The sequence below is a fragment of the Lates calcarifer genome, linkage group LG24, assembly GCF_001640805.2.
Source record: "Lates calcarifer isolate ASB-BC8 linkage group LG24, TLL_Latcal_v3, whole genome shotgun sequence".
In the NCBI taxonomy this organism is placed as follows: domain Eukaryota; kingdom Metazoa; phylum Chordata; class Actinopteri; family Centropomidae; genus Lates; species Lates calcarifer.
Window position 1 is genome coordinate 2356799 of NC_066856.1, and position 25121 is coordinate 2381919.

At 40.3% G+C, this 25121-nt stretch overlaps 1 protein-coding gene, 1 long non-coding RNA gene and 2 other non-coding genes across 4 annotated transcripts in view; 3 read left to right on the forward strand and 1 right to left on the reverse strand.

Moving 5' to 3' along the window:
• The window catches only part of LOC108898296 (partitioning defective 3 homolog), a 310889-nt gene that overhangs the window by 7576 nt on the left and 278192 nt on the right, over positions 1 to 25121 (forward strand). The window lies entirely within an intron of this gene.
• Positions 475 to 20791, forward strand: LOC108898297 (uncharacterized). Its single transcript, XR_007809311.1, has 3 exons — positions 475 to 2596; positions 20008 to 20082; positions 20240 to 20791. It is a non-coding gene; the product is annotated as an uncharacterized LOC108898297 (long non-coding RNA).
• Positions 21970 to 22041, reverse strand: trnaw-cca (transfer RNA tryptophan (anticodon CCA)). Its single transcript has one exon. It is a non-coding gene; the product is annotated as a tRNA-Trp (tRNA).
• trnaw-cca (transfer RNA tryptophan (anticodon CCA)) lies at positions 23114 to 23185 on the forward strand. The gene has a single exon. It is a non-coding gene; the product is annotated as a tRNA-Trp (tRNA).

Below are 25121 nucleotides of genomic sequence, written 5' to 3' on the forward strand. Positions count from 1 at the left end.
TGCTGAAGGGTCTGTAATTAGATATTATATATATTATATTATTATAATTTCTCACTCCATAAATTACTATCCATTGTATATTAAAAAGGATACATGCATTGAACACACAAACTTCTGGAGTCTGGAGACTCTCTACCAGTGTACTGCAAGGTCTCAGTTGCAGCTGTACGTTTGAGTTTCCCATCTCTCTTATCACTCCTGCTTACACTGCTCACTCCATCCCTACAGCATTCACCTCTAACACTCCCATTTGTTATCACAGATTAGTCACCAGAAGATAATGGGTTTGCTTTGGGAAAGGTTACCATTAAGCTGCTTTGATGTCATTCTGTTTTACCTGGCTGGGAACTGACTGACTGGAAGTCAGGGACTGATAATCACCATGGCCAGCTAAGATAGTAGAACATGGCAGAAAAAGTAGTAATCTTTTGTTATACAAAAGTGTAGTTAATATTTTTTGCTTTGTGTTCTTTTCAGCTGTATTCAAGGAGGTAATTTTGTCTTTTCCATTCTTTGCCAGGGTAGTTGATGCAGGACTGCTGGAGGGCTGAGGAGAAATCTAAATCTTCTTCCTGAACTGTCAAACTGTCAGAAACCTATTTTAAAACTACGACCATTTGATGGGTTGGAGGATGAACTATACATTCATATTTGTATTATTTAAATGGAACAGTTGAGCAAGATGACAGGCTGTTGAATTAAATATATTAAATGTATGTTTGCTAATACTGGTAAGATGGAAAAGCACTTTCAGCTTTCCCAACACATTCATAAAGGCTGTTTTGACAGCTTCCACTGTCTACACTTTGCACGTCTTAGCATGGAGGCCCATTTTTCTGCTCTTAAAATACACACAGGCATTACTTTCCATTCAGTAATGGTATAGGCTGTTGTAGTTCCACATTTTAGCTAAGGGAAGCTCCCAACTCTGGCTCTGTGGAGAGGAGAAGCTTTTCCCCAGCTTTCATAGATTCCAGTTACAGTTATACAATCATTTCTTAGAGGCAGAGCTGCTCTGAAGGCAGACATAATCACATTGGTTGAGTTAAACTTCAATGGATGCAGCCAAGGAAACATAGCTTTGTAGCCTGGGAAATTTGAATGGTTTAAAAATATGAATATACAATGAACTTGAAAGGTCAGTTAGGGTAATTGACAACTTTTATCAGCATTATTTCAATTAGAAAAAAGAAATAGAGATAGACTTAATGATCTTAGTTTCATGCTCTCTTACTTTTGCATTGAGGTTTAATGTTTCTAAGCCAGAAAAAAAAAAACTTAACCACCAAGATTATTTCTGCCCTCAGAGCAGCTAGCCTGCTGAGAGCTGTTTGCAAAACTAAAAGTCCAATCTACTCTTGTGTCAGGGTTGCAGAGTGATGGTTGGTGGTTCATATAATATGCTTGACTGGCTAGCAGTTTCACTGGCTTGGAATGGACTGAAGTTAAAGCTGACCACAGAGTGAAGGAGGTTAACTCATCTCCATTAATGCCTCAACAGCTATGGTGTGGAGAGCTAAATACATTTGCATTATTTATCCATAAAATGTATATTGCTTCATATGATGACATAGTTAGAGCTAAGAATATTGTGTTTATTGGCAAGAGGTAAACCAGTGGATTTAGTCAGTTCAGTTGTTTGGATAAAACCAAATTCAAAGCTCATTTCCTTTTCTTTTGAGTACGCTAGCCTTCTCAAGTACTTTGAGTTATCCCTCTTGTTTTTCTCGTCCCACGTCTCCGTGAGATGACAATTCCTGCTTCCAGCTGGATCCAACTTTGAGCAAGTTGTAGCAAAGGCCAACTATGTGGTTTGCAGTGTTTCAACACGCAGGCTATGCCAGGCCCTCTTGGGTGTGATCCACTGTTTTGTCAACAGCTTATTTCTGTGGCCATGATTGCAGTTACAGAGCACTAAGTTACTGGTGCAGAAGCACGGGTTGTTTATCAGAGTATTAAGAACAAGACCTCTGAATGATTGTCTGAGGGAGGGAACACCTGACACATTTCTTATGTAAGGTTATTTTCACATTATATATGGATGAAATGAGACAGATGTTGTGCAAATACAGTTTCATGTTATAGTGCAAGTACATTTGGTACATAGCACTAGGACAGGAACACATTTATTTATTTATGAATGTTTTGTTGCATTATACTCTATTATTAAACATTAAAATAGACATTTTATAGCAAGAAAAGGTTGAATTAATAACTTTAACAGCGTGTCTTTTCCATTTAGTTGGGTCGGTCAGCCATGACAGTGAGCTAGCATTTACAATACCAGGCCCACAAACGAGTACACCTAAATGGAACACAGCCCCAAATACTGTGATTAAATACAGCTGCGCTATTTCTGCTACGATAGGTCATGTTTGTTTTCGGAGGGGCGTTTTTGTTTTAGGCTATAAGTAATTGTTTTTCTCTTCTGGCCACAGTGGTGTAGAAGAGCTTCTAGATGAGCTGACGGACTAAATCCTCGACATGTTGACACTTAATAAAGTCGCGATGGCTGACATGTTAGCGAACAAGTGCCTATTACATATTCAGCAGAAACAGAGCAACATTAGCATTGGTTTCTGGTCAGCTGACAGAGGTAAGGCCAACATTCATTCTTCTTTTAGCTCATTTGGTTTCCACCATGCTGCTGCAAAAATAACTGCCTTTTAGGTGACGACTTTCTGCACCAGCTAGTTAGCTAACCGCTAACTTTTTTGCTGTAAACGATCCATTTGTTGCTGCAAATAGCTAGCTTAAAGATGCTAAAATGCTGCTTTGAGCTGTTGTTAATTCTCCACGTGTTTGTTACTGTGAGTGGTCTCCTGTCACACTATACTAATTTATTTCATTATTGTCATAAAAAAGACATGTTAGTTTCTTGCACAGACTTACAGATTGTTTAATTTTTACACATTCTGTTGCAGTAGGTTCAGTTTGCTATATGATCAAATATTAATCTCCTCTCTACTACTGGTAGCTGTCTTTTGGCTTTTCTTTGACCTCTGTATCTCTGTTGTTATCTTGCTGTTCTCAGGAAAAGGGGTCAAAAACGAACGGTCTCTGTCCATGTAATTTGTCTTTCTGAATCTTCTTCCCATTGTCGTTTCTAACCCAACTAGTGTTTCTCAGGCAAAATCCTAATTCTCAGACTGTAAGGAACTCACAACAAAGCATAATAATGTTCATGCACAGGATCCCAATTAGCATTTAAACTTTCTGTGAAGCCTTAAAATTGAGTGATTCTCTGGGGAGTGCAAAGCAGTTTAAGGAACAGCAGGTTTGTGTAGCCTTAGTAAATGCAGATCTGATGTTACATGCTAAGATGTTGCATGTCAGTGGGGTTTCCTACACAACAGTGCTCCTTTAGGGATTCAGGGCCTTGCTCGGCAAACACTTAACCAGGGCAGATGTTGGTAAAAACAGAACTTGAGCAGTTTACCCTCTGGCAGAGAGGACAGTCTTTGTACACACTGGGTACTGGGTGGGAAAATACAATTATATGGAAGAATTAAATACATTTAGACTGAAGAATTAGTTGCTAACTGATTTACTGTATGAGATGTTTTAATAGTTGGTTGGAAGGCATAACTTGAATGATTCATGTACGATTTGGAAAAAGATTCATATAAAACATCAAAGTCCTCTTGTGGCTTTGTCTGTCATTGCCTTTCGATTGCTCTAATGCACTCTGGGTCTTTAAACCCTTGAGCAATATGCACACACAAAGTCTTTTCTTTCAGCGGATAAAGTAAATAAACATGGTTGTGTATAGTCAGTAGCTGCACTAAGCTTTTATCAAACACCGTGTAACCTACATTTTGATCTCGTATTAGTAGATGAGTCTGAATGATGCTGAACCTAATCAGCCAGTGGTAACATTTGATGCCATTTGTGTGACATCATTGTAATTTGGTATCAGTATACTCACAGTATCCTTTAGTCCCAACAAGTGACCTGACTGCATCAATGACTTAGGCTACATCATGACCTAATGCCTTTTTAATAAAGCCATCCATGTGTTGAGACCTAAAAACTGAAAGTAAAGGAGGTAAAATATTTAATCCCACAATGGTTTTCAACCCCAGTTTTAACTTTAAACTGAGTTTGGCTTCAGGACATTATCATCATTATTCATTATCAGCAGGAGCTTAATTTTTCATGCTGTTGATACAGCAGCTCCCTGGATGCAGATTAGCCTGATTAGCTTACATGATACCCGAAAAAAGGCTTGTGCCAAGTGAATTTCGAAACTGTGTATGTATTGATCATCCATAATTGTTCTCATGAACGGTTCCCTACTGGTCTGGAATCTATTGTCAAATTAAATCAGCTGTTCTGTTGCGCTGAGGGCACTTTATAGGTATTTCCTTTGCCAAAGAAGTGAATAATCTCTCCTTTCTGTGATATATGATCTTTCTTTACTTTCCCTTGTTATGCTGCAACCACCTCTGCAAACACACCTGCTTCTGTAAAACACCTGCCTGTCTGAAATAGGATATAACACAAAAATACAGCATTCACCTGTGATTGCTGGTTTGAAACTGTTTGTATTTTTGCACTGCTCCTTACAGAAATATTTGTGTGTTAAGACTCATACATTGAGCTGACTGGTTGTCTGAATTTTTCCAAGCATCTGCCCACCAAGATATCCTCTCTGACATCCAGACAGATCTGTGAAATGGAAATGGCATGCTCAGGCCTACAGGAGAAAAATAAATCTGTGATGTTAGAAGGGCTTAGACGTTGGCGGGACTGTGGGATGTTGCAGTCATTTGGACTGAGTTATTTTGAATCAAGCGGTGCCATATGAGTTACAGGGGAAGTTTGCTATTGGGCTAAAGTAGACTGCCTGTCTTTGTGTAGTTAATGAATACAAAATAAACATTTTTGACAGTTTTTGTATTTGGGAGCTTAAAGTCTTTAAAACTAAAGTTAGAACTTCCCTTGCTGGGAGGTCACTCTCGTCTGTTCTCAGGGTGCTGATTCAAGAGGTTGTGTTGTGGAAATATACTGAAGTAGTCAAGGGGTTCAGCGTGGCTTAAATGTGATGGATGGTCTTTTAGATTGGTAGTAGATTGGTACGCCGTTACTGTGAGTTGAGTCCTAAACCCTGCCTGTTTCTGTGTGTTCCCGTGCAGTCCTGCAAAATATGAGTAAGACTGGGTCCCATTGAACCCCAGCAGAAAATCCTTGATACAGGATCCAGTGAAATGGCAGCATGCACACATCGTCTTGCTTCAGTTTGCGGATGCTACTTGTCCCGTGTGTTATTGTAACACAGAGCACTGCTGTTTGACCTTGGCTGTTGCTTCACTGTACATGGAGTAAATTAACTAGTTTTTCATTGCTCTTTAGCAAGGACAGTTATCTGATTGCAGCCCAAGGCTACCAAATTCTTCAAGAGAAATCATTCAGCAATGACTCAGTCTTTTTGCCACTGACTGAGATGCCTTTGATTTGAATTGACATGTGCCCACAGGAGCAACAACATGATGAATGCATTGTTGTTTGTCCCATGAACACCTAAGGAAAGCCCCATCAGACACCATGAAATTACATGTTGACATGTATGCTTTACTGCGAGGATGCTTATTCTTAGAAAGGGTAATAAATCACTGGAGTCTCCTTTGGAGCTTTAACAGATTGATAGTTTTATAATTTCACGTTGTTTGATTGATGATATTGTGGCCTGTTGGTTTTATTCTTACCTATGGTGGCAAGAAGGGCAACATTATTGTAGCAGTTTTTTGTGATATAGGACTAAATACAATTGACTTCACTTGAATAATAAAAACATATCAAGCCATCAGCTACATCTGCTTCTTCTCCCCTTTGGCAAATCCATTTAACTAATCTAATTAATGTGAATGGTTTTTACCATTTATCATTCAAAACCTATTATTGCTGGCAATCCCCTGCTTTTGTGCATTTAGGGTAAATAGGCTGATAGAAATACAGGTGCTGTTGTTTAGTCTCCTGTGTAGAAGATAGCAGGTTGATTGATGTTTAAAAAGATGCACAAAGTACAGCTCCTCCCTCCTCCAATCATAAGAATAGACTGGGTTATTATACACAACTTAATGTGACATTGAGGTCCTGCAAGTGACTCATAAATTCAGCTCATCTGGTCCTGATAGCCATCATAGAGATTTTGCTGGATAAATTTCACTGATGAATATGTAAAGTTGTGGATTTATCTGCGCAAAGCAATTTCCTGCCCAGACATTTTTTTTTTCTGGTTGCAGAACATGTTGTGGGATGATTAGTCTTTGCTTGGACCATGAAATGGGGTCAGTCAGTACAGACTAAGGAAGTGCGGCTGAAAGACACGGGAGCTATTTAAACGTGCTTTCATGTGTTTGTCTTGACCTTTCTCTGTGGCCTGGATTCATTAGAACAGATTTTTTTCAGTGCTTACTTCTTAAATTTAACTTTCAGGTCACATTACACTTTGTTGGGCAGAATATTTACCACATTGTTGTTGTGAAAATGTGCTGCAGTCTGAGAAGCCTATGCAAGAAAATCAACCAGTTATTTCTGTATTTCTGTATTTAAAATCTTTTATGACTAAGGACGTTTCTGCAGGACACTGACTCATAGTATTAGACTACTACTACAACTGTATGTCTACAACAACAATGAGTAGTCAGAGTCAGCTCGCACATCATGTTCATTTCCCCTGCCCAGAAACAATTGTGAGACACTTGAGACTGACTTGAAAATGTCACGAGGAATCATGGTTTGGTTATCCTGTTGCTGCTAGACTAAGAGTTACCATACATTGATAACAGCTGGGTTTCTGCTCATCAGTTTCTGAGGCTGTGAGGATGCTGAGTTGCCACTGACAGGCCAACCATCTCACACCCTGTGATTAGGGATCAGTAATGCCTGAGGGGAGGAGACAGCCTGTAAATAGCATCTGCATCCTGCAAACAGATCCTCACATCTCCAAACTGTCTGCCTGAAAGATGGTGAGCCAAAGTGTTAGGTGCTGATTTTGCAGCTTGACGGAATGGAAGTACACCTACTGCATAAGATTAAATCTGTAATTCTCTCTAATTCTCTGCACACTGGAGGGGATGTTTTTTTCTGTATAAGAATAGAAGAGTGATGTTTCTGAATGCTAAAAATGTGGCCACGTGTCTGTTTTCATCCTAGTTTTTGCATTTTCCTCCGTTTATAATAAGGAAAGTGGTCCAGGCCTTCTGGGTATTAGAGTAACTCTTGAAAAAAGTTAGAACTTTACTTGTAAGGATACACCAGTGCCATCATGAGTTGTATTTGAAACTTTTTACTTAAAAGTAACATTACAGAATTTGGCCTAAAGTATACAATACAAGCACATGAAGGTGTATAACTTCTGGTTTTACTGATGGTTACACTGGGTTTTGTTGTTATTTTGTTGTTTTGTTTGTGGCTTGTGCTTATGTCCCTGTTGAGGAAAGTGGCTGGTGCTGCAAGAGCTCAGTAGACCATCTTTGCAGGAGGCTGACTGGCAGTGGGTGTTAGGTATCCTAGATCATATTTCACCACAGTCTGTGACTGGTGTACCGTACTGACAGAACAAGACCTCATGAGGTGTTTGTGTGTGCATCTATCTGTATACTAATGAACTTGAAGGCTGTGTAAACATCCTCCATCTGTACAGTACACCTGTCAAACACTGCAACTTCTTCACAGACAAATGTTTGTTTTTTGCTATGGCGTCCTGGAGCGAAGTGTGTGTGGGTGTGTGTGTTTACGTGTGTTTCTGTGTATGTGCTGTCAGGTTTAGGTGAATGACCTGGTTGAGCCGGTTTCATACTATCAGCTTCACCCACAGTCTGTCAGCCAAATAGATTTCCCAGTAACCCTCCTCTTTGCAAATGACAGAGTGCTGTGAGGCACTTAAACTTTCATCACCTCTTTTCAGTCTGTTGCCTGCAGCATTCCCATGAAAAACTCCAACCTGCCTCTTCAGTTCTCAGTCAATGTGGGCCACATTTTAGGTCTTCCGTACAAAATCTGTTTAGTTAAGGAGAAGATAACCTTTCACCACATATTAATCTTTATGGCTGACCTATTGGTAAACAACCCCCTGAGCTGGTGTTAGCAATACTACATCAACCCATGCACACTCATTAGCTTGGTTTCAGAAACCAGTCCTGATATTAAAGTAATGAGCTGTCCAGGTTGAAATTTCTTGACTCAAATATACTGTTGCAAAGTCCCTCTTTGTCCAAGTCAGAAAATACTGTGGATTAAAATAGCATGAAAAGCACATAGTTTTGTCCACTGGAAACAAAACAGGTTCTCCAACAGGGAGGTGTTTATTTTCTGTGTTGGCCTGCAATTGAATGAAAAAATACACTGCTTTGGTCTGTGTCTGGCAGTATATTTAAATTCAGAGGTAAACAGCCCCACTTTACTCTTAGGATCAAACCAGCATTGTTTAGTAGGTCTGCACCTTTTCATCTATGTAAACAGACTACGTGAGACTCTGCTGCGGGGGGGTTGAGGGTGGGTGTCTGTTATTCTTTTCACCCCCACCCGGACATGCATATGGACCTTGAAGTCAGGGCAAAACAAGGCCATTTTCCCTCTCCAGTGGCTCTCTTCTCACACCAAGCCTTCAACACTGGTGGTCTTTAAGAGAGATTGATGGAGCTCTCCTCCATCACTCACAGACTTTAATGAGAGCAGCCTCAGTGAAAGTACTGGGCGGAGGGGGAGGCGGAGCATTGAGCAGCAAGAAGGTTGTATGCAGTCTAACTGATACAATGCCTCTTATTTCACCTTTCATCTAAACCACAGCAGGGTTGGCTCACTGGTTGACTGACTGGCTCTTTCACTGGCATGCCTGTTGCATTTGCTCATTGCTGTTGGAGTGTTGTGGGTTGGACTGTATTGTGTTTGTATCATGTTATGGCACATCATAGAAGGAGAAATAAGCAAAACAAGTTGAAAATTGAATAAATTGAATGCAGTAACAACACTGCTGTCACCATGGAAAACACAGCCACAGAAGTACAGTTTATGGTACTTTGTGGAAGCCTACATGTTCTTGATGTTTGTAGCTCCGAGATGCTGTGAATTGATCCCACAGGTTATATTCAGCTCAGCAGCACCCTGTCTTCATGCACAGCCAAAGAGAATTAGACGTATTGAAGTTGCTTTACATTACAGTCTTGTTTCAAGCATCAGCAGGTCCTGAGATTACCTAGAATAAGTGTGTGTGTGTGTGCGTGCATGTGGGTGTGCATGGGTGTAAAAATTTCAACCCTCACTGGTGTAACTGTGTCCCTAATTCACTTGTCGATAAACACTGAGCTCATTAGATTTAACCTTGCAGCACAGCCTCCGGTGCTTTCTCTCAACATCTTTTTATTCTCTCTCAACCTCCTTCCTCTCTCCTTACCTCCTGTTGTTATCATCCCTCCTTTTCCCCACCCATTCTTTTCTTCTATCCTCTTTCCTGCATTTGTCTCCTCTCTTTTCCTTCCCTATTAATCCAACTATCATCCGTTCTTTCTTCTTTCTTTCTCGTATTTTTCGTATGGCTTTCTTTTTTTGTGGCTCACAGTCCATCTATTGAGAAGTGATTGTGCACATATTTCAAGATGTTCACTGTTGTCATTATCTGATGACCCTCCAGATTTTATGTTGATAACACGTCAGAGACATTTTGTAAAAAATGTTAAGAGATAAACGCAGAGAGCATGATGTTGGATCATGTTGGGACATGAGAATAAATTGGTGCAATACAGTCCGAGGTTTTAAAGTTGCATGGTTAGTCCATTAGTAGACAGGAGAAAGTAGCAGAGAGTGGTGGTAGTGGCCTTCAGACATGACATACTCAATATTGTCCACTGTTTCATGTCTTGAATTTTATGCTTTCCAGCTGGTGCTCCTGTGGAGAAATGATCAAACCCATGTGAATACATGCAACCCCCCTTTTTAGTGCACGTCTTGAATGGCACCGCTTCTCTCTTCACAGGCACTTCATTAGTTATGGGTGGGTACCCTGAAAGTTAAATATAATGTTGTTATGTTTGGAAGACTCAGTTGCCATTAGAAGGGCAACATGGGAAAATCAGAAGATTTAGTAGAAACAGAAGAGTCATTCTGGTTTGAGGTTGTGGATTTCTCTCTTTTTGACACTGAGAGTGAGTGGTGCTACAGAGCTGAGTGATCAACAGACTTAGAGACAGTGATTTATGGATATAAATTAGGCAGGTCTAAAGAAATTTGTCTAAAATCATCTACACAGTGTTAGGTAACAAGGCCTGTTCTAAATGTAGTAATAGATGCATGCACACACAAACACACATTTGAAACTGAAGGCTGTAGGTATGCCTTGCTCATTAGGCAGATGCAATAACCATAATTTTGGGGGGAAATGGGAGAATGGAGCATCTGTGTCCCTCATTCTGAATAATCTCAGACTTCACTGATGTGACTTCTCTCACCACTGAATTCCAGCATTTAGTTACAACTACACTGATTAGTCCAGAATAATGACATAAATGCAGGAAGTCTATTTCTGTGACACTACGCAAACAAACATGTCTGCACAGTTGCAGTAACAGGCTGTTGACAGTATGTGTGAGCCAGGTGTCTTCGTCAGCCTTTGGCTTTGAATGCAGCGTATCCTGCCAAGTTCAAGACAGTTAACAGAAAAGCAGTTGAGTTGCAAAGTGGCCCTGTGTGTTTCTTTCTAATGCTGTTGACACTGGGGAAACACCATGAAACAGATCAGAGTTCATTTGGAATAAAGAAAAAAATCTGCTTTTTTTTTTTTTTTTTTTTTTTTTTTTTTAACTTAAAAGAAATAGTTCCTTATGAGTTTGGGAAATGGTGAAACTGAGATAATTATGGCATAATTCTTAACCGTCTCAATAAAACTGAGTGGACATGATGTTTGCTTGTCAAGCTGGATTTCCTAATGTCTCAAACCAGGACTGAAGTAAAACTGGACTGAAATCAGTAGCTGTCTCGTGTTGTCTCTCTCTGTGTCAAGCACACATCATCTCCACCTCACATTTACTGAGGCCATATGTCAGTTATAAATCAGAATTACGGGACATTTGATTGGATAGCACAAATCCAATCTGTCCAGCCACCTGTGAATCATTTGCTGAATGTTATAGTGTTTGTGTTGCATGGATTGTGATCTCTGATGAATTTCTGTCGAACCCTCTAGCTGAGAAGTCAGCAGCGGAAGGCTGAAGTTAGGTTGGGCATTGTTAAGCTGCAGACATAGTGTAAGAGGTGTAAGGCAGCAGTAGTAGTCATTGTAGTAGTAGACATAGTAATCAGCACTATAGTAGTATTCTACTGTAGTAGAATTGTTTTCCTATGACTATGTGAGGAACTTAACATAATGAGTTCTCAGGTAAACACACACTTACCCAATTGCCATTGCCTCCAGTATTTGGCTGTCCGAAAAACTGTCTAAGGTTTTTTGACTTTATCCCTCACATCACAGAAGTAGTATGTGTTACTGACTGTTTAGCTAGCTAGTAGAGGTTGCCAGGTAACATTAGCTTGTGATAGTTGGAAAGTTGGAAACGAGCTCCCCCAAATTCCCTGATGCTTAGGCCCAGGGGGTGGCTTGCAACACACTTGTGGAAATCTCAAAAAACCCAGAAATTATGGTTATGGTGGGAACTTATGAGCTAAGCAGGTTTTTTAGTTCTACTTAGCTGCGGCTCTCTCAAAATAAAAGAAAGTAATTGAAAACCCTGGTGTGGAGCAGTGAGGTTCATCCACCTGCATGCGTGTGTTTGATAGTGAGACATGAATTTGGCTGAAATCTAGGAGACAGATTGCCCTTGGCCAAACTTTGATTGCATTTTAATGTTCATCCTGATCTAGACGTTTTAGCTTTGAGTGTTTGTGTGCTGGAGGGTTCTGCTGCCGCCTGCTTTCATGCTTATCAGAATTGTGTTTACATGATATTTGATAGAAAATGAAATCCACAAGTCAAAACAAATCTTGAGTGTTTACAGAGCGCAGCTTTGGTTAGTTTATCATTAGCAGAGGTTTATGTTCAGTTTGAACCTGCAGTCTTCTGTCCATTTCAGCTTAATATCTTCAGTCATATTTGGTTTAGTCCACTGAGGGATAGGTACTGGACAGGTAGACCATTTTTACTCTTCACCTGTATCTCCCAGAGAGGTTTGAATTTCCCCTTGTTGTTATTAAAACATAATACAATCTACAGATGTAAAATCAGATATGACCCCAGTGTGATCCAAGGTGACTGGCTGCCCTTAATATCTCTTTTCCTCTCTTTGTTTATTCTGTCCATCTAAACTATTAAGCACATCCTCTGTCCTTGATCTTCTTCCTCTCTCTCTTTCTCACTTTCACTTTTCAGTGTCCTTTCCTGCTTGTCCGCTTGTCTTACCTCACTTTCATTCCCGCCTCTCTCTTTTAACCCACATGGATGTTTCCCACTGATGTTGCTTCTCCTCAGGCTCAAGTGCTTTTCCTATGTGTTGCCTGTTTCCTGTCCAGGGTCAATGAGCATTTCCACAGCCATGAAGTAAACTCCTCCATTACTCAGTGGGGAGGTGGAGTGCTGTGATACAGTACCTCACTAATTTATCCTAGTTGTGATGTTGTACATAAAGCTGGACAAATAAACGACATTAATTTTTTTCCCTTTTTGAAAAATTCCCCAGCTCTGCTTACCGTAATTTCCAGACTATAAGTCGCTACTTTTTTCACACGCTTTGAACCTTGCGGTTTAAATAATGATGCTGCTAATTTATAGATTTTTACGGGGAGACGAACTTCATGCCGCCAAACATTTAAGCCTTGTCACATCAGACCAATGAAATTACCGAACAGGTCACAGTGGACCAATGAAACTGTTTGAATTAGATCAAATGCACTCACACTAAATTCTTCAGATCAGTCATTTTGCGCTTAATGCACACACCCTCATCATGGAAAACACTACGAAGAAATGCATATGATGCAGCTTTTAAGTTAAAGGCAATCGATCTGGCTGTCGAAAAAGGAAATAGAGCTGCTGCACATACATTTTTTTTTTTTTTCTTTTTAAATTTAGTGGGTGCAGCTTATATTCAGGTGTGCTCAATAGTCTGGAAATTACTGTACTTTCCTTCACTGACTCAGGTTTTTTTAGTTTTAAATGGCTGAGTAAGACATGATTTTTCCTGATTACTACAGATTCAGTGAGGAGCATAAGGCTCAGGGGATGTAGATGACTTCTTATGTTACATAATGTGGTCTGCTCAGGAAAACAAATGGAAATCAGGTGACTGAAGTGGGCCAGTGCATGTACTGTACAGCACTCTATATATACACAGTATGCAGTGTCTATGTAATTCAGTCTGGGGGTCTTAATGATCAATCTATTAATAAATAATAATTAAGAATTAGATTGATCAAATACACTCAGTTGGCAGTTTATCAGGCACACCTATTGTAGTCTAACACAACAATAAATCCCACTGTTTCTGAATGTTCAGTTTTTATTCAAATAGTTTCAGAGAGGTGTTGATTCAACTGTGTGATCATTTTCGATGCTGCTTGTTGTGTGGTTGAACTGTATTGCTTCATACAGAGAGGTGGTTCTGTTATTTAGCCTCTCCTCACTGCTATAAATAGACACCCTTCCATATAATGCAATCGAACACATAACTGTCACGAAGGTAGGACCTAATTAACTGATAACTGTGTGTAAACAGTTAATGGCAGTCTGTAAAATTATGGCATGGTATGGCACAGTAGTATTTGCGAAGCCCCAGGTCATTGGTTCCATCCGTGTAGATGTTTTCACTGTTTTCTTCACCTAACTACGACTACTACTTCTTTCAGCAATCCTCCATTGATAAATTGCCCTTTGCAATCCTCTTGTTGAATGCCCTACATGTTTCCTCTTCCAGCAGTTGTAAAAACACACACAAACATCCAGATTCTCCAGAGACCTGTTACTGTAAATTAAACTGTTACTTCCAGGCTTATATTGAAATTTGATAGTCCTCACTCACACAATTCTTCTTCTTCCATTATACTTTGTCAGTTCTTGTCCCAGCAATCACTTATTCTCACAAGCTAATGGATATTGTTGGAGAGCAGAGCTCAGTTTGAGGATTGGCAAAACATAAACATAGTGAACCAGAGGACACTTGGCCCAGCTCCATACAAATACAAACACACATCTGGGCTTTCTCTCTCCTTTTCTGTCTCTTTAGACAGCTTTCTCCCCCTTTGTTTACATCTCATGTATTTTTGAGTCCTTGGCTTCACTGTAGCTCTCTGTGGCTCAGAGTTTCAGACGTCAGTGTTTGTGGATTTTGGATGTTTGCCCCAGTGATCCCTTGAAAAGTAGCTTTCATCAGCTCTCTCTTCATGCCTCTTCCCCCTTCTGTCTGTCTTTCTCTGCATGTCTTTTTTTCCTGACAAAGTTTCAGGAGATCTGGAGTTTCTTTCACTGGAAACTTCTCGACAAATGCAGTTTATTGTGTTGCAACCTCAACTTGGGCTGTGTCTCCATTACATGATATATTATATTGCCAAAAGACCATTTGTCATATAATCCATTCAGTTCAGAAAATGCATTATGACCAATGCTACATGATTTCAGTTGATTGTGTTTAGATGATCAAACGCATTTTGATAACACATTGATTTCAGTGGTTTCATTCCTTATTCTGTATTTTTCTTATTGATGTACTGTATCCTGTTTATCATCCTGACTTTTGCCTTGAGTGACCCAGGTTAACTCATGGCTTATGGAGGGAGAAACTACTTTTAGTTGTGGCTTTCACTGCACAGCACATTTTCACAGCACTGCCTTATGTCAGGTCATCATTGCAATCTGTAGCCTGACAAGAATTTCCTGTCTGTTATGATGATGAGGAGGACTATAAGAATAGATCAAGATCTTGTGGTGCAGTGGTAGCATATCTGACTCCAGATCAGAAGGTTGTGTGCTTTTCCAGGCCTTAAGTCTAGGACTTTCAAAAAATGGCAACTATAAGTTGTTACCCTGGCCAGTGAGATAAGACAGACAGCATGGAGTGCAAGTGGTTTCCCTGAAGTTCATCTTGTCATCTAGACTAGCTGCTTTGCTGTACACACATTACCTGTTTGTATCTTTCTCCATGGTGGAGCAGTAAGCTCTCTTTTAAACCCCTCCAGCTTTTCACTTTGTACGGACATGCATAATGTGTGACTGAGCAGCACAGCTTGAGTCTGAATTGACCTAATAAATTACTGACAGTATACTGCCTTGATGTGCCTGTTAAAAACAACCCACATGAGGTGCACCAGTAGCTCACACACTCTGTTTCAAGGCTGAGTCCTTGGTGTAGCGGCTCAGGTCTAAATCTGGCCTGTGGCCTTTGCTGCATGCCATCCCATCTATCTCCCATGCCTTTCCTTTGTGTTTCCACTCCCATTAAAGGCAACAATACCCAAAACCAATCTTAAAAAACAAAAGAAAAGGTGCCTACAATAACTAGAATCACAATTGAGAATGCAGAACAGGGTAGTGTAATTTCAGACTGTGTAGATTTTCTGTGATCTCCAAGTTGATTCATACATATCCCATTCTGTATAACATGTGAAATGCTATTTTTGTTTTGAATGTACCATAATACAGATAAATACCATAATACATGTGTTATATTTACTTGACGTGGTTGTGGGTGGACTCTGTGGGGTGGCTCTGATGGATCAAATTTCTAATACCTCTTGGAGTCTACACCTGCGGATCATTGTCATGGTTTGACCGTTTGGTTTGACAGTATATTTCTTGTCTGTCTTACATCAGTGTTCTATTGAACTTTTTGTTGAACATAGAAAGTGGACACAGGAGTTTCTTTAGTCGTTGCCTCCGACGTATGATGTACCAGCTGTGTGTGAAAGTGGTATTAGAAAACTCTTTAGTGGGTACATGAGCTTGTTTAGTGCCCTGCAGTTGCAGTACAGATGTGGTGAGCATGGTGCACTGTTTCAACATGTGAGACTAAAGAGTTGCCACTCCCATCTGCTGGCCTTTACACTCCTGGGATCTCAATGTCTGCTCTACATATGTTGTTCTTGAACCTACTAGGATTTGCACACACACAGATCCTCTTCTCTTTGGTGGAAGTGTGAGGTGTGTGCTCTTAAAGTGTGTGAGAGGGTTTCATGGTCACAGTCTGTTGGTTCTTCACAAACCATGACCAGCACACTCCTCAGTACAGCCTTTGTACGTTAGGGTTTCTTCTGTGAGGTCATATTACATGGTCACCCACCTGAATTACAAATATTTCCACTTAGTAAGTTTGGTTGTATTTACAAATTAAGTGACTATGTACATTTTGGATGAATATGTGAGTACATACTGAATACCACGAGGAACGAGTCCTTACTGAAATTAAACTGTGTCTAAACATCTGATTTCCCTTGCAAAATGCAGATCATATCAGTCAGAAGAGCATCCTTTCCGCTTTTATTAAACATTACGATACCCCATCCTGTATGCTCACCATCCACACAATGACAGTCCAAGCTGCCTGTCGCCCGTTTAACTTGCGGGCATTTCCCGACTGACGGAAGTCTTTTCCTGTCGCCTTAGCTGCTGTACGATTGGAGCTGCTGTTTGACCATTTGTCAACATGGACAATGACATTATGTTTCTCTTTAAACAGGACACAATATGTAACACATACAGTACATAATGATGTTTGTTCCACATTTAGATCCCAGGAACCTCCTCCTCCTCTCCCTCCACACACACACACACACACACACACAAACACAAATCCTAGAAAACACTCTGTGACCTCTCTGTGTTCCACATCTGCAGTCTGTGAAAGAGCTGTGTGTGTCGTGACATCTCCACTGCGGGTTGTCTGTTCTTGGTGATTCACCGTGTGCTCTGTGTTTCTCTTGGCTCATTTAGAAATCCCATCTGGCAAGCATAACCTCTGTGCTTATGAAATAATAAACAAAAATGTGCTGAAATTGTGCTGACTGCTGTCTCTATAAGAAGACAGAGTCTTGCAGTGCTCAACCTGAACCAGCAGGCCTTAACATGCAGGGACTACACTGACTTTCAGTGCCATTTGCAGCATTTTGTAGCCAGTGTTGGACATTGTTGTAATAGAAACTGGCACGCTAAGTAGCATTTTCTTTGCTAGTTTAAAATTACAGGTCATTGCTGAGTTCATGTTGTGAATGTTGGTGTGGCTCTTTTTCATATGGAATGCTCTGAATAACAAGAACTTCAAAGTGGCACAACTAAATGAGAACATACTTTCATTGTTTTTTCTTTCTGCTCTCGTCTGTAATACATTCATATTGTTGCATATTGGCACTGGCATGTCTGTACTGCTCATTGTCTTCTCTAAGTTAAGACAAAGAAAATAACACTCTGACAAAGATGATGGATGATCGCCAATGTTCTGTAGGAGTCTGACACCTGTTCTTTACCTCCTGACAATCTATGTCCATCTTACAATAATACACAGATATGTCACATCTGCACCAAATCTGACTAGTCCTCTTCCCAGTCCAAGGCTGAGCAGATGGCCTGGATGGGACGTCTCCCTCAGGGTCTGAGATTAAAATGCCCTTTCAGTAACATGACACCCTCACCCTCTGTCAGTTGATTTCTACTGATAAGTGTTTGAAACAGACAGACTCTTTATTAAAACCCCTTAAGGAAACTATCCTTTAGCTTTCTCCCATCCACAGGAGGTCAGAGGTCAGTGTATACTACCGAACTGTGTCCTGCCTTGCAGAGGACACGTTAGTCGAACAACTGAGAAAGTACAGTGACAGTTTTTAGCAGCTGCCTGGTTGTGCTTACCTGCTCATCAAGTGTATTAGTTAGGAAACCATACTACAAAGCAATTCATACTGTAATTTGTATTTGTATATCATAGGCTGTCCTCAAGTCTAGGATATGTTCCATTATATTTTTATTTTAGCTTTATGTCAGGAGATGCATTCATGCTTGTAATCACATATTCAATTAGACATGTTTTTTTTTTTCATTCATGCAACTCTGATGCCAAATCATGCATGTTACTTTGCATCTAAAAGATTCCCAAGCGTTTTTGATATGCAAGATGGTAAATGTGTGTAAAGGCCCCCTACTGTTGCTAATGACCACTTGTCTTAGGAGGGCTGAAACTGGCTAGTTGCTCAAACAAGTTACCTATCCTGCAACTCTGGACAGGTTGCTAATAAACATGCTACTAAAAAATTGACTTTGAGATGCAAGCCAACATGCTAGTTGTTAGCTGAAGACTGTACAGACTGTGAGTGGTCTACAGTTCATGGTGCAGTTCTCATTTATGTGCTCCTTTCAGTAACTGAATAAAAGGTTACTAATTTTTTTTCTGTTGATTATGCATAACCACAGTAACCTACATACTGGGCATTTATTCATTAATACACGTAAATGGCTTCTATCCACTCATCAGGCCATAAGGTCCCCAAGTGAATTATTTTATAACCATAGAGGAAAATATGATGTTGAAAGAACTTGCTTTAAAAATCCACCAATTGATGTCACACCTCAGAGTCTCTGTCATACACCAACACACTGCTGTGTGTTTATTTTATTTTTTTTTACATCTGTCATGCCTCTTAATCACTTGCACATCCTGTCTGAAGTTTTACTCTTTAATTGGCTTAATGATGTATCATTACGAAACTGCTCAATGAGATCCTCATGTGATAAAGTCTGTTCTAATTTGTTAGAGAAACCTTCATCGCAGCAGCGGTTCCAGCTCATGCTGAGCCATGAGGCAGCATGTCTGGCCTGTGTGGACACACACACACACACACACACTCACTCACACATGCAAATGCTGCAACCAGTTTTTTTTTTATCCAGACCAGATGCTTGGTTTTCCGTGTTGTACTTATCATGAGGGCTGATACGCGACTTGTAGTCCTGGAGAAACAAGGTTTAGGGACTACAAATCCCCCACTCAAGCGGATCACACTCCAGAGGTTTATTCAAGCATACAACTCATCCCAAATCAGAAAGCTCAGAAAGCTTGAAAATCAGGGGTCATTTGTCAAAGTAAAGGAAGTTCCCTTTGACTTAAAGTAACAGTAGGATATTTCCTCTGGCTTTCACCTTTTCTCCTCTCCACAGCTACAGTATGAGACTCCTCAGAACTGATGCTCCCCCTGGGCTCAGTGTGTGTGGGTGTGGCAGATATTTGGAGGGTCTTGAGGTTAAGAGGCTGCAGGACTGACTCTGTGTCTAACAGGCTGGCCTAAATCACTAGCTTGATCCCTTGCTATTCTCTCTGGCACCAGTACTGCCACTATGCTGTAGTGCACAGGGTGGGGAGATATAAACCGGTGGCCAAAAGAAATACACATTTTTCTTTTTATCCTTTCTTATGTGCCTGCACTATAAACATCTTACGAAATCCCTAATCTTGTAGTTGACTCTTAACTTACGTTTCTTAGTACAAGGGAAGATTTTCATCAGTTTATGTGGGAGCTTTTGCTTGTTTCCATTTGAAAAAAAGGGGAAAAAATTGGGCTTTTTGAGCAGTTTGTTCAATTTACATGCAGTATGGACCATTTTTAGGGCTGCCAGCCAATAGTTTAGCAATTGCCAAGGTAGGCTGATTAAAAACTATCCTGAATGCTCACTTTGTATTTACAAGTGGCTAAAACTGTATTGAGTGCAGAGTGACTGCAGGTTCTTAACTGATATGAAGTTTCTGTTTAGCCCATTGTGTTTTAGTTTTCAGATGAAAGGTTGATATGTAATTTGGTTTACCTTATGATGTGTCATTTCTCTAATGTTTCATGGAGTTAACTGTTCAGTTACACTGTCATTACAGACAGATTTACTTAAAATTTACATTTCCTCAGTTTAAGGAGTCAGTTCTTAATTTTAAGAATGATTCTTCATTTGAAGAATGCAGAACTTATAAATGCATTATATTAAAAAAAGCCCATCTTTTCCCTTCTCTCTGTCTGCCTTTTCTCTCAACATGTTACACTCTCTTACACTATTTGTAGCCCCTTACAGTGCAGTGTAACCATTGTGGAGTGGAAGAGCCGCTGAGGAGACAGGTTGACACCTCGCCGTTTAGAGTAAGAAAAACTCAGACAAGTGTTGTGAGTCTCTGTAAATCATAGATGGACAGACAAACACCTCCGATGTATGACGTCAACCAGCAAATGTGCACTGATCAGCCACAACATTAAAACCACTGACAGGTGAAGTTAATAACAACTCTTTACAATACAGTGCTCTGCTGGGGACCTGCTGGGTCTTGGCCATTCACTTGGATGTTACTTTGACACATACCACCCAACTTAACATTGTTAAAGACCAAGGATACCCCCCAAGGCTGAATGTGCTCCCTGATGGCAGCGGCCTCCCTAAGCTGGACGATGCTCACTGCCACACCACAGAAACTGCTCAGAAACGGATCATGACAAAGAGCCCTGTTGACCTGTCCTCCGAACCCACCCTGAATCTGATTGAGCATCTGCAGGATGCACCAGAACAAGCCTGATTTTCAAGTCCCCACGATGCAACTCACAGGACCCAAAAGATTGCTTGTTTTCACACTGTTAACTCTGTCCAGACATCAGCAGTGTCAGCTTTGCAGGGAAATTTTGACTAGATGACACAGGCTGTCAATATAACAGACCTGCTCCTTGTTCTGTATTTGTTTGCATATGGAGAAATTTCTGTTTCTATTTCCTTCTTAAAAATTTGGTAAATCAGCGAGCTGTGTAATGTGTATTTTAGGCTGTTATTTGCCTTTCAATAAAGCACATTTTTCAACTGCCATTGCTTTGAGGTGTGTGTGTGAATATGTCTGTGTGTATAGCATGCACACTCCCACTCCCACCCCTTTAAAAGAAAAAAAAAGAAGTTTTTTTGTAATGCATGAACATCATAAGTAAATGTAAGGTATGCTACATGTGAGTTTACAGGAGTGCTAGCAGCAGCCTGCCACTGTCCTATATTTTGTTTTGCATTTATTTTACTTTCTCCTGATAACACCAGTCAACCTTGTGGCAAAGATAAGGAGCTAGGGAGGTGTGTGTGCACATGTTTGTGTGTGAGTGTGTGAGGCACATCTGTGACACCAGTGATGACTCTCAGAAGAGAAAATACACTCCATAAATCACGGCCGTTATTGTGCTGCAGAGCACAAACTCTAAAAGTGGGAGGTTGAGGGGTTTAACTACTGGGTTGAACTGATGATTCACAGGGAGGTCTGTACTACCAGAGGTCAGAGGTCACGGCCTAATGGTGTCTAAGCTCTTTGCTCAGGCACTGAAACTCTGAAGATTTTGCAGTCCTCTGACTGACTTTTTAGTAAGATTTTTTTTTATTTCTGTTCATTTTCTCTGTTTTCTCTTACACATCATCACACCACCCTTTGAATTAATTAAGTAAAACATGTCTGAAGGGATTTCAATATGCAGAAAACAGAATTTTTATAGACATGTACTTTCTTCTCTACCTGTGGAGCATATTTCACTGATTTGATCGCACTTCAACAATGCCACTAAAACAGCAATAAGATAATGAACATAGTATTCTTCATCCGCGTGACTCATCTTTTATCAGCTGCTTGCATACTTATCACATTTCTCCCACTTTTTCAGTTTACAGAACTGAGTTTGTTGATGACATCTTTAGAAGATAACAGGCATGGTCACATTTCATCTGGCCTGTAAACTGTTGCTGCTTGTAGTTTTGTGAGACTGCATTATTCTGCTGGCTATCTGTCCTTATGGAATAATCAGATGCTTGACATTCCCCAATGCTAACTAATGAGACACATGTCTGTGTGATGTCTTTGCTCAAACCCACAAGTGTGACTGGCATCTCTCCTGCATTTATTAATCTGTGTGTCATACAGAGCTATTCCACTTTGAAAGCTTATTTATCTAACCAACCAGGGCCGATGGTGTATCTGTGGCTGCAGTGAGGTTTGTCAGACTTTAAAAAGGGTTTGACCCCGACGTGATTTGAACACGCAACCTTCTGATCTGGAGTCAGACGCGCTACCGTTGCGCCACGAGGTCCTGCTGAAGTGGGAGATATTTGAGAACTAAATCTAGCTACTGACATCACCCCTGTGGGAATAGCAACACTTGCAGGAGCTAATGCAGCAATCATAAAACACACACAGGCACATGTTCTCTCTTTCTCACACACACTCTTTTTCTCCCCCAGTTTCCTCCAGGGCACCAGTCTTTGTGTGGTCTTTGACAGGAACAGGCAACCCACTCTGGTACAAAGACATAGATAATGGGTGAAGAGAGCTATTGTCTGGGCTTATGTCACAAGTGTGAGTGAGTGTGTGTGTGTGTGTGTGTGTGTGAAAGCGAGAACAACTACCTCTCTGTTCCCTCTCACCTTCTACGCAGGATCAGATAAGCGGATACCTGATCAGACTACGGTGGCGATATGTCACTCACTTGGTGTATGAATGAATGAGTAAAGCTCACATGTGACTAAGCAGGTCACTGGGACAGGAGCTAAAAGACCTGCAGACAATACTCACTGGCACACCCTGCATATTTGCTCACATCTTCTGTGCTCAATACAAAACTCTTTTAACCTGCCAGATCTTTTCACTGTCAGTTTAGCAGGGATTATCCTGTGACTACATGTTAAACCGCCAGACCACTTTATTCATGTACTTTTTCAATATTTTACATGCTCTTCTTTTGCATTTGCTACATTTTGCTGCACGTGAAACCATATCTCTCATTTACATACTGTTCTTTCTGTTAGGGCTGCTGCTCCATTCGCTACACTGTTATCTCATTAAAGTGAAACCAAGCATGCTGTACATTCCTGTGCTGTTTCATTTGGCAGTGCTACATGAAGAAAATGTAAGCTACTCCCATTACATTTGCACTGCATAGTGGAATGTAGCTTGCTTTTCATGGACTCTAGACTCTAGTGAAAGTAACTTAAAGGCCAAGGATACATTTGTTATATGATGACATTACTGTAATTTGTGTCTTAGTTGTTGATGGTTGTTTATAGAGCACTTGCAGTCATATTTTATGTTTTAATGTGTTAGCTGGCATTTCATATTTCATCCTTGTAATCCCAACTCCATGATAAGCTCCTGTAGGGCTGCAGGACCTCGTGGCGCAACGGTAGCGCGTCTGACTCCAGATCAGAAGGTTGCGTGTTCAAATCACGTCGGGGTCAAGCTCATTAAACAACTTCCCTGCATGAACCAGTGAAGCTTTTCTGAACACTTAATTTGCTGTTTGTGTTTCACAATTTGTTCCTGACTTGAGAGCGTTTCTTCAGGTACAGCACTGGGATTAAAAATTAGACATCACGAGAGACTGATGTAATTTTGTTTATGAGTGTTTATAATCATATATCCAACACAGGTTGCACTAGACATACATGATTGTCTATCAAAGCTGTGCTGTTCTGTTCCTGTGGTTCTTGTCCCTTTGTTAATGAAATGATACAGTGCTGGCTCACTCTCTAATTATGGACAAAAGTACTTTTGATGGGAGGGAAAACCTTGTCTTTTCAAACCAGGGTATGTATGAGACTCAGTTGCACTTGAGCAGTAGTATAGGCATTCTACATGGATCTGATGTTGGTTTTATTCCCCTGATTCATGGATGTTTCCACTGTAAAAATGATCTCAAGCCTAATACAGAGATAATAATGCTATATGCCACAATCAAAGCTGAATTTCCAGTCTGTCTTTGGAAGTACTTTATGAGACTTGCAATATCTTTTCGGATGCTTGGAGGTAATATGATAATGAACCCATTTGGCAGATTGTCTTTCCACTGTCCAAAAGACCTGTAGAGAAATGCAAAAGCAGAGTCTAAAAAGTCAGAAAGCTACTTTTTATTTGCAGAGGTGACAGTAACAAAATGAGCTGCTGAGTGTGCTAACACTGTATCAACTCTCCTGCTGTCCACTGTTACTGTACACTACAGTAATACAAATAACTGTCACAATGCACTCTTTATTGGAAGGATCTGCTCCCTCTGTTTCTCTTCAGTATGTTTGCACTGGTTTTCATACTATGTTTGATGGAGCTCATATGTGTTAAATGTGATAGATGTGATGGATGTTCATTCACTAATGTACACTTTAGGTTGCTCTTAAACTACTGCCAAACTCAGAATTTCCACATTAGCAAGCATATTCTAGACATTAATCTTTCTATTTAGAGTTATTGTTTTAAATGCCGTTACAAATTATTGAGATCATATGACTTAGTTCAACAGAATCCTTGTGTAAAGCTGCAGGGGGAACAAATGAGATTATCAGCCATCACTGGGAAGATAAATCATGTTTTGAATTAGCATGAAAACAGTATTAAAAAACATATCTTTAACAGTAGCAAACGTCTTCAGGACTGGAGAGAAAGATGAATGATATTAAGTAGGGATGGGCATTTTGATTACTTTTTGAAGTCGATTAATCAAATCAATTTAAGTCGATTAGTTGTGACATCATTATTAACACGTGCCCTCCACTCAAACCAAAAAAATAATATATTGTCATATATATTGTCGTGTCAAGTCATGTTTTTTGCACTGTAGTGTACAGATGCACTAACTTGACCCCCCAAGCTCCAAACATCAACAATGTGCCTCAGACTAGTTCTCAGCAGTGTCTCGTCTGTGCTGAGTCTAAAGCACAGAACCTGAAATCTTCTGGTCACCACTGATGTAACGGTGACAGTGACCAAAAATCTCCAGCATGAGAGCTGTCCATGCAGCGGTTGTTATTGCTGTTTTCTTGGTTTCCACCAAGTTCTTTTTCAGAGCTGTAGCCGGACATTAAAACATTTTCACCCGACTACTTTCTGAATGTTTCAAGTCACATCACTGTCACTTTGTATATTCTTATAATGCTAATCTTAAACCAGATGAAGGATGTCTGGATCTTAAATAAACAGAGAAACGAGCTGAGCAAACAGCCCCTCTCACCGCCCCATGTCCGTGTCATGGTGAAACATTGATTTTTTTAAATATGAAACTCCTTTATTCAATGAGCCCCCCCCGTGGATAATTCAGCTCCCATTAAAAACCTCCTGCAGGATGAACACTGAAGGAATCCCAACTTAAAAACAAGCAAGGGCATGTAGAAACAATGTGTGCTA